This window comes from Nicotiana tabacum, chromosome 6 (assembly GCF_000715075.1).
Source record: "Nicotiana tabacum cultivar K326 chromosome 6, ASM71507v2, whole genome shotgun sequence".
In the NCBI taxonomy this organism is placed as follows: domain Eukaryota; kingdom Viridiplantae; phylum Streptophyta; class Magnoliopsida; order Solanales; family Solanaceae; genus Nicotiana; species Nicotiana tabacum.
In genome coordinates this window covers 104,304,975-104,310,938 of record NC_134085.1, presented here as the reverse complement: position 1 = coordinate 104,310,938, position 5,964 = coordinate 104,304,975, and the positions used below count along the sequence as shown (strand labels likewise).

Here is a 5,964-nt window from a genome sequence, read left to right as displayed (position 1 = left end):
ATTTACTTATAAATCATTTCCGTAAACAAATTGTGTAAAGTAATTATGACTTTTTCTTATGTGTATTAGACAAAATATATACAAATGTGTTAGATATCTACTAATAAAATTTAGATCTAATTTTAAGTCTTCAAAAATTAAAGATTACTAATAATATATAGACCAACTTACAACATACTAGGTCGAGTATGAAAACATATATAAGTTTAATACGGCATGCTTACGTTTAGAAAATAATGGTAGTATTTCAATTTAAAGTAATAAATTACTATAATGAACTTTAAGTTAATTATTTGAAAGTTGAATACATATTGTAAATTTATACACATATTAAATTACAAATCCAATTACAATACTCGAAAAGTAAAACATAAATAAGATAAATTTATATATTGAAATTAATGAAAATAAATTAGTTACATCTATTCATAAGTAATTTAAGGTAGTAGTTAAAAGAGCTAAAAAAAACATAGAGAGCGAAAGGTATAAATTGATATTCCGTATTGAATTAACTATACATAATCAATATTCTTTGTTGAAATAAATTTACATTTATTTTAATTCAAAAATAATACTTATATAATTTTTTAAAAGTTTTATACTCATTTAGATAGGTTAGTTGCGCGTATCGTAAGACTAGTATATTAAAAACAGGAACATCACAATTTAAAAGTCAAATTACCCCTTTATTATCTATTAAAGTATCCTTTTAATTAACTTAAATACCCAAATATCCTTTTATTATTATTAACCAAAAAACACTGTATTGAAACCTAAAATACGCCTACGAACAGAAGCCACTCTACGGAAAAGACTCCAAGCTCAAGGCGGCCTCTTTTTTGAAGAAGAGTTGCCACCATTTATCCTCTTTAAAATTAAAATTTCTTTTGACACTTTTAACTCACTCTTCTTAGTTTTACCCTGTAGGCTAAAACTTTCACCACGTTTGACTCCTTTTTAAAAATTATGCTTTTTGTTTAATTCTCAACTTATTTTCAAATACAGATTTCTATATCTACTTTTACAATTTGTTATTGAATTGGGATATGTTCTGTGAAATGGTTCTATTGATTCCGTTTTGAGTTTATATATTTGTTTCTCAACTTATTTTCAGTTACGGGTAAGTTTATGGATTTGTAGGTCTACTTTTATAATTTGTTACAGCCCGAATTTAGTTGTCTCCGGGTTTACAACGACAGAAATTAAATTGAAAATTCTGGATTTAATTTAGCTCCTTACACTTGGTCGTTTTTGAAAAGCACAGTTATAAAAAGTCCTATTTCATTATTATGGTATTTCTCTTTTCCAGCATTTTTGACGTTGAGTCTTGAAAAGTGCCCGTATACCAAAAAATTTGCCTTTTTTTAAGACCTGGTATAGAGCAGAATTTGTTTGAGGAATGAGGCTTTATATTCAAAGTGAGAATCTATTACGTTGTTACTTGTAATTTCAATTTATTCTCTAATATATTTGGTTGTTGCTTCCAAATGTTGGTAGAGAAAATAAGCAGTGTTTAGAGTTGGCATTTTGTTTTGAAGTTTATAAGGATTTGGAGTTTTTTCCTGGTTAATAGCAAGTCCAACTAAAATAATTGGATCATTCTCGGTTCAACATTTATTTTCTACATTATTTTTTTTTATTTTGAAATAATTGTATATCAAAATTAAATATCATAAATATTATGTATTAAAGAGCCTATGTGAAAATATTAATAAAAAATAAAAGGAGCTCACATAACCGTGGATTTAGATTACTTCTTGCATTAGTTTATGTGGGACTTTCTTCATTGCAATAGAATAGTGAGGATGGAATTTTTACTTATAATATTGATCTTATTTTTATTTCAAGCATGGATATGGTGATATCGCTATTTTGGTTATTTTGGTACAGGAATTGGAGGCACGCATGGAATAAATAATAACGAGCAAATTCTTGATTTATTCAATCATTCCTCCATCAACTTGCAAGTAATAATCTCAATTGCTAACATTTTATCTAATTTATATTTTATTGACGTTTCCAAATAAACGTTCATCTTGCAATGACATATGAAGAGTTTAACCTCCTTGTAAAAGCAAAAGATTCCACCTCTAAGTTCAATAGTTGCTTCTCTTGTCATTAGCATTTGCCTTTCTCTTTTTTAGTTCTTTTTATTTATCCCAAACTTCTTCATCTAATTAAGATTACAAAACAACTCTTACCAAATATCGAAAAGCTTTGTAGTACAATCTTCTGTAATATAAATAGATCTAGAATATAATATCTTGTAATATAAATAAATCTAGAATATGATATCTGATGAAAGATGTTGCCACTTGACTTATAATACTGCTATTATATGCTTCTTACTCTTGCAGACAAGATCCTATATTTGAACAAGATGAATGCGCACAAATTTACCAACGACTCTGCAAGTTTCCCCATTCTAATGCTTTTAGTTTGTTGCATTCATAAAATTATTTTACAGGAAACACACTTCAACTTATATTGTCTTTATCTAAACTCACTTAATTAATTGAGGAGAGCTACTTGCAGTGATAAGGTTAAGTGAAGAAGGACCATAGCCACCCGAATAAGATATCAAGCTCAAATATTTTATTGAAAAATATGAACTTGAAGTAATTTTGAGTAGCACATTAAATATTATGACCTATTGATTATCTAATTTTCAGCAGTAGATAAAAGAGGACTCATTATGCAACTCAAATTGTTTTTTCAATGATGATATATTAAGCTCAAATATTTTACTGAAAAATATAAAATTTTACTTTGAATAGTATATGGCATATGTGAATCTTTTTCTTTAATTTTTCTTACTTAATTACCTAATTTAGTCGATGGATAAAAAAGGACTCATCTGGCAATCCAATTCTTAGTATTCAACGATGTAATTTGAATTCTAGCACTTATTGGTGTATTAAATACATATTACTTGTAGGTGTACACGAAGAAACTGAAGATTTTGTGTATGACATGTATGTTGAAATAGAAAAAGTGAGGCTTCAATATTTTAAAAGAGCAATCAACTTTTGTAAATGCCTAACTTTTGTTCTTTTTTTTTTTCTCTTAGATTATATCTTTTAGTATTGTTGGGTGTGTATTTTTATCTTTTATTTTTATTTTTAAAATTAGTTTATTTTAAATAGTTGATAAAGGGGATAAGGGATTGGGCTAGCCATTTTAAAGACAAAATCGGTCCAATTTGGACCAAAATTGGGGCCCAGGATCCGATCCAGGTTTGTGGTATGAGAGACGCCTCAAAACTACATCGTTTTGATAAGTGAGGTGAGATTAAATCTCATCCATTCATATCACTTTGATCTAAGGGTTCTAATTCACTCTCCACTCTATTTATATAAGGCCTCAAGATCAGAAATTTGACCCCCCATTTTTCCCTATTTTCTTTTCTTCTTCCTCTCTCCTCAATCTCTCATCACTCTCTCGTCTCTCTATCTCGCCGGCCGGAAATCGTCACCACCGGCGGATGTCGTCCAAAGACCATAAAATTTACACCATTCTTCTCCCCTCACTCTCCTCTTTTTGATTCCAAACCTCAAAACTTTCAACCCCCCCCCCCCCCCCAAATCCGTAGATCTAATTGGCCGAAACCTTAGCCGCCGACGGACCACTTTCAATCCACCCCAAATTCACACCATGACCTCCCCTCACTTCCCCATTTCCAAATCCATGAACCAAATCCCTTGAATCCCTCCCAAACTCCACGAATAAACCAAAATCCGAAACCCTAGCCCACTTTATTTTGTAAATTCGTCGAGTTTTAGACCTCTCATTCATAAAATACTTGCATAGGCATGTAGAGCTCCACATGATCTATCATCCTATGTTGGTTTCACCCAAAAACTCCGACAGAAGTTCGGCCGGATTCTGGCAACCACCGCCACTGCTGGCAACCACCACACCCCAATGCCCCTATTGTTTTAGCCTATTCCGACCCAAATACGTTCGCTTCTCTCTAGCACGATGTTGGAACTCATTGGATTCAAAGTGTGGTAGAAAGAAACGCTCGTTTCAAGGTCGATTTCCTCGTGTGGTAAAACCTTTATCCATTTCCCTCTTTTCTGATTTTTTGTTCTGTTTATTAAAACTAGGATCATATTTTAGTTTCTGTCTCGTTTAATCTCACGTAATTGGGTAGTATTCAATTTCAATTAGTTTCAGTTTTGCTTCAATATCGTTTATATCATTTATAGGTAATTTTAAGTGTTGATTTCGACTCATGTATATTAGTTTGAATTATGCATTTTGTTTCAAAGATTAAGTCTTTTGGTTAATGTGCACTCATTTAGTCTTGTTTGTATTAGTCGTGTTATACGTTTTGATTAGCATATCATGGGAAACATGATCAGTTCTGTTAGTTTACCTTGTTTTTATCTTTTCATTTTTAACTAGATGATATTTGCTAGATTCAAATCATGTTTTGGTTTGGTTTGGGACTGGCAGTTGGTAGTTTGGTTGTTTCATGTTGGTTCAGGACCACAATTTGATAGTTCGATTGATTAGCTTCTAGTTTTGTTTGTAATTTCTTTTGTTAACTGATTGATATAGGTTATATGAAGTTCAACTAGATTGTTTATTTGTGTTAATTGATCATCGACATCCGTGATCTTGATTCATTCTGAAGTATGGTAAATTAGTTTAGTTGAGTAATTCAAGTCATAAGTTCATTTGTTCTAATACATTGATAATCTATAGGTTGAATGCTTGATGATAGTCTGTGTTGAAATGCTTAGCATATTATCACTTCAATAGTTATGAGTGTATTTTAGTAAGATTTGAGTAATATGAGTCATGTGTTTGGTTTGAACATAGAATCTAGTTTGAGAGATTGAGAGGAAAGAAAAGAAAGGGAGAGTACTTGAATATAGGGTCCGTGTTTGGTTTCTTTCACTATTGCGGACTGTTTTGGAGTATAATACTCCAAATTTTTGTCCACAGTTGGTAAGACAAACTGTTCATTGGACAGATTTTTGGTTTTGGACAGATTTTGGGTCAAAAATCTATCATTTTGGATAATTTTTGGCTAAAACAAAATCTGTCCCAAGAGTCCTTCTCTCCTCTTCTATAAAGGTAAGATCTTTCCATATCCTCTAGGACATAGTCTGAATATCCTTTACACTCTATCACACATTTTGACAAGTTTTTACACACATCTTTAGAGCTGTTTTAAAGACAAAAAAACTTAAGAGAAAAAATAGCAGCTGAACATAAAGAAAGTAAACTGAAATTGTGAGTGAATTTTTGAGTGCAAACTTTTAGAAAAATATAAGTCTTCTTTAGAGTTGGTTCTAGGTCTCTTCTCTAAGGTTTTCAGGTTGTTTTAACACTTATTTGTTGCTGGATTGTTGATGTTTTTGGCTGCTTTTGTTGTTGAATTTCAGCCCCTCTCCGTGCTGACATTTTCTTTCTGGTATCCAGGTAATTCTCTTAAAATGATACTGCAATTTTGAGTCAGGACTGAATGGAGACGAAGCAATTTGAAGTTTTCTTGTTTTCAGTTTATTCTAAGCTTTAAAAGAATTTTGTTCTCTTGTAAGGTTTTGTGTGTGAGTACATATGATAAATTTTGGATTTCTCTGAATATTCCAGCTGACAACATGCTTTAAACCTCTTTAGTTCATAGTTGCTTTGTTATTATGACTCATTGTCACCTTGGTTTCATGAGAAATTGCTAGTAAAGATAGAAATGTTAGTGATACATGTTCAGGTGCTTAAGTTGGTAGTTTTGAACTTTTTTTTGAGATAAAGTCCTCAGATACTCTGTCTTGACAAATGCATGACAATACGGCTTTATGATCGTATTTTGCTAAGTATGATTAGTTGTGGGAATTCATAAGCTAAAGTAACGTTCTCTCTTTTCTTTTGCTCATTTTCATGCATTTAATTTTCCTTTATCTTTTGTTTGCTTATGGTTACTTTATTCTTTCAGTTTCTTTTAATGTAGTA

At 31.1% G+C, this 5,964-nt stretch overlaps 1 long non-coding RNA gene across 1 annotated transcript; it reads left to right on the top strand.

Annotated features, from left to right (window-relative positions):
• Positions 1-3,383: 3,383 nt before the first annotated feature.
• LOC107829483 (uncharacterized) lies at positions 3,384-5,716 on the top strand. The gene is made up of 2 exons (XR_001657947.2): positions 3,384-4,051; positions 5,437-5,716. It is a non-coding gene; the product is annotated as an uncharacterized LOC107829483 (long non-coding RNA).
• Positions 5,717-5,964: the final 248 nt, after the last annotated feature.